Consider the following 11,442-nt stretch of genomic DNA (forward strand, 5'->3'; position numbering starts at 1 on the left):
TACGATGTACTGAGATTGTTCCTGTGTCTAATTCTGAGACAATTTAAAGTTGATTACCTCCGCTCAAAACTGAAAATTAATTACATTAACGTCACAAATATAATAGGATCACTGAGGATTACAAAAGAAACACTTGATACATTGTAGCCATGTCTGAAATTAACTTCAAAAGGAATGCTAGCATAGGGCAGCATTCGAATACAACTCAGTTCATCGTCAAGAGTTACATTGAAGGATATGCAACAAATTACACGCATTTGAATATTATATCAGACGGGCAAAGTCTGGTGGCTGAGCTGATAAAATTAAAGAACTAATGCATCCGCACTTATAAAATGGACCTCTGGTTCACTCATTTCCCGTGCATTTTTGGCATCATTGAAGGTATGTTATTCCAACAAAGAGAAATGCCAATAGAATTCATCTAGTCTTCAACTCCACAGTTGCTTGGCTCATCAGCACCTGCACTAGACCTCGTAGCGTGCTTGGAGACAAGCTTTGCAAAATATGACAACTTATCGTCTAACAATCTTGATGAGTTGTCATGTTCCACGATAATATTCCTGCACAACCAACTAGTCCAATAATGAATCAAGTTACCCAACAGGATAAAAGATGTAAAAAAAAAAATTGAGATATTTGGTGCCAACAACCATTATCAAGAACCAAGACCATATCCCTATCAAGAACAGATGTTATCCGATGCGCTATTGTAATCAAAGTTGATTCAGAAAATTTGTGCCTCAGAGTTCTCTGAATTAGGCTGTCGGTGGCTGTATCCACAGAAGCAGTTGCTTCATCAAGAACCAAGATCTTATTTTTTCTCAGAAGTACCCGACCTAAACAGACAAGCTGACGCTTACCCATGCTCCAATTCTCACCATTTTCAGTCACTGCAAACCACAGCATATAACCAAAAATAAAGCATCGTATGACAATCACAATTAATGGGGCAAAGGATGGGGGGTTCCGGCACTGGCTGGCTTTGTTGTTCAGTATAAGATCAAAAAAACCAAGCAAGATATCATGCCTGCAGAGTCCAGCTTTAATTCTTTCTTTCTAACTTCTTCTCCACGATGACAGCAATCCAAGGCCTAAAACAAAACATTGTTGCATCATAAGTATAATCATGAAGAATCCAAACCATGCATTGAGAGAGATTCTTAGTGTAATATGTCGGGGGAGAAATGGAAGCACCTCCCATATCTGCTCATCCACGTATTCTTCGAGTGGGTCCAAATTGCTGCACACCGTTCCATCAGACATAATTGGGTCTTGAGGAATAATGCTTAATCTGGATCTAAGGTCATGAAGTCCGATGGTTGAAATGTCAATTCTATCTATACATATCCGACCAATGGTATGATCAATGATGCGAAAGAGAGTCTGTATCAGGGTAGACTTGCCACTGCCCGTCCTTCCAACAATACCAGTCCTCATTCCTCCAGGGAATGTGCAGCTGAGGCCCCTTAACACAAAAGGCAAATGTGGGGCATAGCAAACCTGTTTCAATATTAGTCAGCACTCAGCACTTGACAATAAACTTTAGATATAAAAATTAGATAGACATTAGCGCCATCTAGAAATGGCTTTCCAGATATTAGTCTGAAAATTATTGCCATTAATCTCCAGGTTGCATCCAGTGTTTCTGAGACCAGTGACCCAGAACAACCTGTTTTGGTGGCCAGGTTGCAGGTATCCAAGTTACCTCCAAGTTAACCACGGTTCAACCATGGGTCAGCTCGGTCAAGTACACAAATCAAAACATTTGTTTAGAAAGTTCTAGATCTCCCACTTTCAGACCATCATTAAGCCAAAAACTGAAGGTAGAGAAGGGGAGGAAAAGAGGAAGCATCCTTCTGGCCCCGCTGAATGGAGAAGAGAAAGAGCAATTGGATCTAAATGGTGGAGGCTCCTTCCTCTTCCCAAATTTTTCATTCCTTCCCAAAAATAATCTGGTGATAACGCCACAACCCCTCCCTGCTCCCTCCTGCTCTGTGATCTAGTGAACAACCACCCTCCTTCCCAATCAAGCCAAGAACAGGGTCTTCTTGCACTGTGCGACTGGAACCACCCAGAACCTCACCAAAAAATACTATCAGGAAAGTATTATTTTGGTTATGTAACCCTGTATAGATATCCAAGATCTACACAATTCATGGCCAATGTGGGACTAAACACACACTCGCACGGGCCCTCACATACTTCTCTGGTTTAAGCCATGGCATACCTCTCCAGCCTAAGAGTCCCAATCAATTCTAACTCATTCACAAATAACATAATCAATCCATGACCAAATTAAATAGATCTACACTACAATGTCCTTTAGTCCACATGGGCTATGGACTAGGTTCACTTTGATACCATTTCTAACAACCCAAGACCTCATCCAAAAAGATCAGTTGGAGGGTATTCTTTAGGTTCATTGGCCCGCATAAGCACTCAACACCTATCCAATGCATAGCCAATATGGGATTAAACACATGCCCACACGAGTCCTCACAATGACCATGGTTCTTTCATCCATGATCCTTCCATCTCAAGGATTTATTGTACATCTGGATGACAGCCACCAACAAAGTGGCCAACAGGGATGAAAGAAAAGAGAGAGTGCAGAGAGATTTAATCATTTTTCTTTTTTTCCCTTCTTTTATTTTTAGTTGATAAGGACCTAGCTAAGTCAAAAGCTACAACCCAAGCAGCTCAAATGGTTGAACTGCTCGGGTTGATAGTTCCAACCCAATTCAAATGGCTTTTTATGTATCCGGGGTTTTAACCTAGTCCATCCATAAGGGCTTGCAGGTGATGGGTCGGGCAGGTAGACCTAGATGAGTCAGGCATGCACATCTTTTTTCCAGAAGAAAATGCATTGTCAAATGACACAAGCAAACACAACATGATAATTAGAATAAGGCTATGATGTCTTTTCTGAGAATAAATAAAGCTATGATATCAATGAAGTAGGTGCTGAACTCTGCAACTTTATGTTGCTAACAGAATCAGTCTTCTAGTCTGCTACTGTACACTGCAGATTAAGGAATCAACAAAGATTTAATCTCTTAACTGTCACTCAAAATGAAAGTTTAACTTTCAATTACTCAGAAGGCAACGTTTATCATGTTGGAAACAAATCATCAAGCAAAAACTTATAATCAATGCATTGTGTGAAATAAGGTGTAGGATGATATCCCATACTTGTAATGGCTTTTTAGATATTTTTCTACATGACAATTCCAAAGGAAAAAGGTACGTCACTAGAGATGCTGGGATCTACTGCAGGTCCAAGATCTCTACTTCTCCAATTGATGGCCAGTTACAATCCAGTCTGTTTGACTCAATACTAAGACGAGGTTCACTTGGAATGTCCGTATACTGCAGTATTCTCTCCACAGATATAATTTCATTTTCAAGACTGCAGAGATACCATATGACCATGTCTTGCAGAATATTCAGGCTAAGTCCCTAGGTCACTGCAAGGCCCACCATGCCTGAAAGAAGGAAAAGAATACATAAAGTTCAAATTATACTTCATGCCCCTTCTCTCCATCAAGACAGCAGCCAAAAAGGAGAGAGCGTATTTCCTTAAAGCAACTACCTGGGTCAATTATGCCTTTGGGAACAGAGATTAGAAATACTAAAACAAAGGCAAAAGTAAGAGATGACAACATATCCAGACGAAGACCGAGCCACTCCATTGCACCAGCATTATGAAACTTTGGTCGAGAGTAATCATTCATCAGACAGAAGCTAGTGCTTACAAATCTTGGTTCCTGGCCATAGCTTCTAATTGCCATCGATCCTGATATTGACTCAGCAAAATGTTGTATGATAGGAGTTCCACACACCCCATCCAGCCTTGCCAGTTCTAGTGCTGTACTGATGTAATATTGCTAAAAACAAGAATAATATTGCTGCAGGATGATTACTTCCCAAAATTTCAGATAGATTAGAGAATAGAACATCAAGTAACACTAAGACCATGCAGTTTCATAATTGCATAATAACCATGTTCTAGAAAGTCTATTTGAGCCATTTTGAGATGCACAATGGCCACTACCCTCAGACAGAGCGAGAGAGAGAGAGAGAGAGAGAAAGAGAGAGAGAGAGAGAGAGAGAGAGAGAGAGAGAGAGCACAAATAGTCTTAAGTTATCTCCATCTAAAGTTCGATTTTAGTAGAAGCACTTATTACCATCCAGTTAAAGTCAGCACTAAAGAAGATTATACAGGAAGCAAAAGTACGGGTTCCAAAAATGTGATAAAGCAAGTGGGTTCTCATGCTTCTTGTGCACCTAATGTCTGTGTGTCAAATCCCACTGCAACTTTTGCCACCAAAATTTCTATCATGAGTTCACATAAAAAATTAGAAAAATATCAGAAACTTTTACCAGTAACAAAAGCAAACTTATATATACTGCTTAAGGGACATAATAGAAACAAAAACTATGGTATTATTTTAACAAAGCAACAAGATAAGTGACCATCTTATTGCTGCCGCTTCTTCCCTGCCTTCATATTCAATGCTTCATAGTTTGTCTTACCCTGGCTAGAATCTAAAGTTGATATATTTATTAAAATTTCATATCATGTTTCATGAGCTCGAGTGATCGTGACTTCAAAAATGGTGTCCGTTCAAGAACCCCTCTTAATACTTTAGTATAATGTGCTGGACACAACCATCTTATTTATATTATGTGCTGGACATAACTAGCATATTTCTTTCCCCAAAGCCCAAAAGTTCAACTCCCTTATGTACCTTACTAGAAAATTAACTTAATTCACACCAGCCGTTTAAAGTGATGGACATAGAAAAGGAAAAAAGGCCACAAAAATTTACCTGATACCAAATGCTACCTGCAATCACAGGGATAAACATGATGAAAACTTGCCATGCTACCTGTGATATGACTGCAATGATCCCCAAAAGCTGTATAATAGAAAATGCAAACCCACCAATCTGGAAAGGAATAGCCATATCTACCTTACTTTGATCAGTTGATGCCTAAAGAGGAAAGATTTCTTACGTTAATGAGTGCCAACAAATAGAGGTACCTTTACAGAATCTTTTGTTTTAGTTCAAAAATATCAAAAACATATTGGAAGCAACATACTCTGCTAAGGATACGACCATTTGGAGTAGAATCAAAGAGTGACATGGGTGCACGGAAAATGGACATAAACATTTTGTTAAATAGCAGTGCTGACGTCTTATATCCAGATGTTACAAGAAGCGAAGAGCTTATGGCACTACAAATTGAGCTTCCAAGAGCAAATGCAACATAGACATAGATTAGAATTGCACCTTGCACCGGAGGTTCTTCACCTTCTGAAACAGGAGCTGCCTGTGCCATCCAGTAATTGCTACCAATACGAAGGATTTGAAAGAGAATTTCAGCCAACAGTATTAGTGGCAGAAGAGCTCCTTTGTATGCCATTGTGATGTATCTCCAGTAGACCTGAAATCCAACCCTACCTTTCTCCCTCTCTTCTTCTTGAACAAGTTGTCCCTCCTGCCTACATACATTGTCTGATATATCATTCTGTGCATCTTCCTGCTCTATGTTATGAGAAACCCGTGCACTACTTCCAGTGTCACAAAAACTACCTTCCACGGTGCTATTCAAAGCATTTACAGCAACATCCATTGAATCAAGTAATGCTAAAGCATCTTTATGAGCACCAACCAGTTCCATAAACTCTGTTCCAAAATTTAATATCTCATCATATTTCCCTGCTTGTATAATCTTTCCATCTTTCATGACCTACCAAAATACAGAACAATCTTTGTCTGGTGCACTCATAAGATGCATACAAAGTTATTTATGATCAAAACAAGGGAAAGATATAAGGACAGTATCACTCACAAGGATAAGGTCAGCTGAAGGTAAAAACTCCACATGGTGGGTGACATAGACCACAGTTTTTGAAGCTAAAAGCCCAAGCAAACACTCCTGCAATATAAAGGTTGCTTAGTGATATCAAAGGCTAATTACCATGGTATGAAGAGTGTAACGTGGATCTATTATACAACGGATACACAAGTAATTTTCATATAATCCAAAATCCAAATAGGCAAAAGTAATTATAATAAATATATTAATCTAAAGCTTAAATATTGAGTTTAGAAACTTAAAAATATATACAAGTATGGCATATGTAATCTATTGATGCACTGTCGAATTTCATTATAAGGTTGTAAGTACCTTAAAGAGATGGGATCCTGTGTGGGCATCAACAGCACTGAATGGATCATCAAATAGAAAAATGTCAGCATCTTGGCATAAAGCACGAGCAATCTGTACCCTTTGCTTCTGCCCACCGCTCAAATTAATGCCTCTCTCTCCAATAACAGTCTGGTCTCCAAAGGGAAGTATTTCTAAGTCCTTTTTCAAAGAGCAGGCTTCAAGGACTTTTTCATACTTCTCACGATCCATTTCCTTACCAAACAATATGTTTTCTTGAAGCTTACAACTCTGTATCCAAGGTGATTGGGAGACATAAGCTGTTGTTCCACACAATTTAAGAGTTCCAGATATCTTTGGGACTTCACCTAGTATGCAGGATAGCAAGCTTGATTTACCAGAGCCAACAGTCCCACAAACAGCAACCCTCTTCCCTTGCAACACTTGAAAATTCAAATCTTTCAAAGTAGGAATTTCAGAAGAGGGGTCCCATGAGAAACTTCCATTGCTAACTTCAATGGCAACCTCAGAGCTACCTATAGGAAGTCTCTGTACTAGATCTGGCTGCAAGTTCTCAAGGCACAGAAATGATGATATTCTGTCAAGGGAAACTTTGGTCTGAATTAGCATCAGAATCATGTTAGGAACGCTATAAATGGGCACTTCCAACACCATAAAAGTTGCAAGCGCTGACAGAACATTTCCTGATTCTAATGGTATTCCCATAAGCATACAAGCACTAAAGGTGACCACTGCAACGAAAGTAGTGGCATTCCAAAAGACAAATGTTGTCATAACAGATGTATAAATGTATTTCTTCAGTCAACCTGTTTCAATTTTCCTTAATTCAATTATTTTTGACAGGAACTTCATCTCCCAGTCTTGAAGCTTAAGAAATCTTATGCTTCTCAAGATCTCAGAAGTAGCTTTCATCCTAACATCTTTAGACTCCATCATCTTTTCCTGGAAGTGTTCTTCCACCTTCCCCAAGGGAAAAGTGGCTAGCATGACAACAAAGGTAGCTCCTAAAGCAGCAAGTGAAGCGAGCCCCAACCTAGCATACAAGACCAACAAAGCCAGTGTGACTTGCAATGGAATCATCCATATATCATGCATGTGCCAACTGAAAGCTGCCACCCTTTCAGCGTCAATACTCACAAGATTGATGATCTCCCCACTAGTTTGACTCTGCCTCAACCGGTAAGACAGAGTGAGACCCTTTTGGGAGACCATATCAACAAGGCAGGCCTCAACCCTGATCCCAGCCTGCTGCAATCTGAAATACCGGTGCCTCTGTGAAAGGCACTCGAGAAGTTTTGAAACAACAAATGCCAAAACCAAAAGATACCCTTCATTGGCAAATTTCCGGTCGCCAAAAAGGTATTGGACTAAGAAACCAATAAGGTAGGGACCTAGAATTAAAGCTACTATGTGCACAAGTGCATAAAAAGCTGTTAGTAGGACTTGCTCTGATGCGATAAACACTAATGCCTTAGCCAATTTGTATGTAGTAGCTCCATTATGACTACTTTCATCCCCAATACTACTAATGTTGCCAGCATTAGCACTGGAGCCACCAGTACCACTTCTGGCATATGATTCAAGCTTACTTTTGAAAATTGGGAAAACAAAATTAACATTGTCAATGTCAGATGATGGTGGAACATCTTCAAGGCATAATGTTTTCTTATGACCGTTGGAAAGCAAAGGACCCATCCAAGAGAAGGAAAGGATACTAAGGAAACTGGCATTCATGAAAACGGAAACATTGCTGATGCCAGTGGTATTGCATGATGCATTGACACTACCAGCAACCAAGAGAGGCTCCCGAACAAGAGGACTCTCTTCTTCACTCCTCTTGCCAAAAGAGCCAGCATAGTTAAGAATCAGACTGCAAAAGAGTGACCCAAAATCCAGCACCACAAATGGACCTGAAGAACTGCATGTTGCTTCATATGTAGGATATCTATAACAAGGCTGGAACAAGACATCAGCAAGAAGAGACCCCACCAGATCCCAAGAAATAATGGAAATCTCTTTGCTCTTGAGCAATACAGCTCGAAGTGCAAATAAGCAGCAATAGCAAACCATGCAACTGCCCTGATGGCCAAATCCAACTGGGTTGCAAGCTGATCATGAGACCACCATCCATGCTGGCACCAAAATTGGTTATAGAGGCACAAGATGAGATTTGACAAACCTAGACCCAAGGAGGTAAAAAGAGCTAAATTTGCATACAGGAATCTATTATTTTCTATCCCCTCATTAAAGCCTCCAAGCTTACACATCCAGTAGAACCAGAACAAAGACAGGACTGCCAAGAGGCCAAGGTGGCCAGAAACAGAGAAACCAACAAGTAAGATGGGCCTCCAGAGGAACCCAGCATTGTCGTGCATCTCAGAAAGAGAAGAATGCACAAACAAGGATGGCATAGCATCAAGGATTGGTATTGAGAGCAAGACCATGCTTGCAGCTTTTTGATCTTTCTTTGATAATGCTGGGTTCCTTTCCTTCAGGCTTTGCGTGGAACACGGAGAAATTTTCTGAAACGATGCGGGTGTGCTGCAAGTTGACTTGAAAAAAAGACCACAGGAGGGGGACTCATAGGCGGCTTCTTGGGGTGCAAGGCAGCTCTAAGAGGGGGACCATGCACAAATATAATTATATCAAAACTAGGAGAAATGGTCAAAGATTTTTCTAAAGAAGATTAATGTGAGCCATGAGACCATGGAATCTCAAGAGGACCTAGTTTCTTGTAAACCTTGATAGGGTTTCTAGGTGTTGAGAAAAAGTTCCTATTCGCAAACTTTGAGCCTTCTGCAACCAAGATGTTGAAATTTTCAGCCTCTAAGAATTTCTCTTCACTGCATACATATTGTATCATAATTATATTCCCCTTTTTAAAAAAGAAAAAGAAAACTTTCCTGTCCTTTATTTTTCTTTGTTTTGGTAAAACGGTGGCACACTTCTCCGAAAGCCAATAAGGCTTTGTTATTACATAGGGACGACCAATCTTTTAAAAAAGTGAAGTTGCAAGGCAAAACACTACCTAAATTTTAACCTCAAATTGTATTAAAATATGAGGGAAGACCTACTCCAATCGTTCTCATTCGGACAGAGCTATCCCTGATGACGCTGGATGGTTTTGGCAAGAACCAAAATAAAATTTATAGGAAGAAGAAATAAGAGAAAGACGGAAGGCAGAAAGAGAGATCTTACCTAACCAGTGCCCCGCGAAAATATCCCCAACGCCACCGCTGGATTCCGACCTGGCGCCATTTTCTCCAGTAGGGAGCACGGAAAACCCTCCACCGTCTCTAGCAGCGCCAGAATTTTCTTTCTTTCTCTCCTGACCGAAGAAAAGAGGGAGGGAACGAGAGGGAATGGCTCCACGAGAAAAGAGGAACAGGAGGAGGAGGCCCATACTTGATCTTCTTCCTTGAACCCTCTCTTTGTTGCTGCTCCTTGGGAAAGATATGGGGGTTGGAAAGAAGGAGAGGAGCGGATTGTGCCCTCGGAAACTGCTTCGATTCGAGGGAGCTCATGGTGGTTGGCCATGGATTCGGATGGTCGAGACGGAGGCCCACCGTCCTCCGGGCTCCTGTGGAACAGAGATGATGAAGTCACCACGTTGCAACCTTGGGAAACTTACTTCGAGATCCCTGATTGAATCTTCGTATTCTTACAAGACCTTGAGACATAATCTTTAGACAAACTCGGCCGTATTTGCCGTGCGCCGCCGTTCGCTGGGAAAATCTTATCGGTCCTCGTCGTGTTGAATGTTTACATGCAAATTGGGGTAAAGTCGGCAAGCCGTATCCGACTGCTTGCGAATTATGTCAAGAAAAATTTATTTCTAGATGCCTGATTTAACTACCAAGCTCCAGCTCCATCAGGCCTGGCGACTTTCGTTGGCGTGACAAATGAGACGGAAAAGTTAATCATAGGTGCAAAATGCTAAAGTCTCTAACTTCATAATAAAGGTAGACCGGTGATAGTTTTTTGAAGAGAAATTATTCACACATCCATACTTATATAAGTCCCTCATATCTCGTTCAAGCCTTGACAGATCCAAATAAAATGAATAATTAGCAAAGAAATTATGAAGACTTGCAATGTTTAAAGCAGATATTAGTCCGTAATGTTTAGTAAGCAAATAGAAGTGGATGAAGCGGTAGATTTTGCATGAGCTATACGGCAATGGTGTAAGGGAACAGGTACCACCATGTTTGAGAAAAAAAAAAAAAGGTGGTATCTTTTGTGCCAAAATGAGTGCGACAAGCGCCACTTGTGTCACAAGTCCATTCGAAAGGCTCGAATGATTCTTACTTCGTTGCCTGCAGCTATTCCATTGTTAGGAAACAAAAGTAATTGCAACAATATTGTTCCATGTATTTAGATATGATACAACGGTACATAATATTTTCATCATCAACTCTGACACTAATCCCATTTGAGTACTACCAGAGGATGGCGCTCGGCTCATCATTAAGTCCGGTGACGAAGGATCTGAAAGCAGTTGCAACCACTCAGAAGGGTGTACCAGCCACTTATCTATATCGGTTGAATCAATACAACCAAAGAAAAATGAGTATGTATGCAGAATTTTAAGATAGATATATTTTTCCATGAACTTTGGCACCGCTGATGGACCTTCATGGAATTGATGTGGGACCAACACATGCCCATGTGGGTCCTCACACCTCTCCCAGATATTGCATTTTGAAATGATGACAATAAGATAACACTGTTAAATTCAAGAAATAGGTGCTGAACTCTAGCAGCTAGGTTGCTAATAAAATTAGTCTCCTATTTAGGGATCACAATGAATAAAGTTTAACCCTCAGCATTTCATAGGTAATTCCCCTCAAAAGAAGAAGAAGAAGAAGAAGAAGAAGAAGAAGAAGAAGCAGAAAAGAAAAGGTAACGGCTATCATTTGGGAAGCAAATAATCGAGTAAATACTTACAATCAAGACATGAAATAGTAATTATTGTTGTATGACAAAATGATAAAATGTGAAAATCCCTACGAGCATATATTCGATCCCATATCAGCTATACACTAGATAGATTTTAGATATTAATATAGAATCACTAAATCTAAACAATATCTTCTGGCTAGTATTTTTGAACGAGATTCTAGATCATCATGAACGGTGTCAGAGTGGATCAAGTTCGTTTCTTACGTAGACTAGAGGATACCACAGCACGAGTCCTTGTAGAGCTGGCCACGGGCTTAGCATTGGAAATCTAGATCAATA

General features: G+C 40.2%; 1 pseudogene; it reads right to left on the reverse strand.

Moving 5' to 3' along the window:
• Positions 1–118: 118 nt before the first annotated feature.
• LOC114913966 (ABC transporter C family member 3-like) lies at positions 119–9,368 on the reverse strand (annotated as a pseudogene).
• Positions 9,369–11,442: the final 2,074 nt, after the last annotated feature.

Source organism: Elaeis guineensis, chromosome 3 (genome assembly GCF_000442705.2).
Source record: "Elaeis guineensis isolate ETL-2024a chromosome 3, EG11, whole genome shotgun sequence".
Lineage (NCBI taxonomy): Eukaryota > Viridiplantae > Streptophyta > Magnoliopsida > Arecales > Arecaceae > Elaeis > Elaeis guineensis.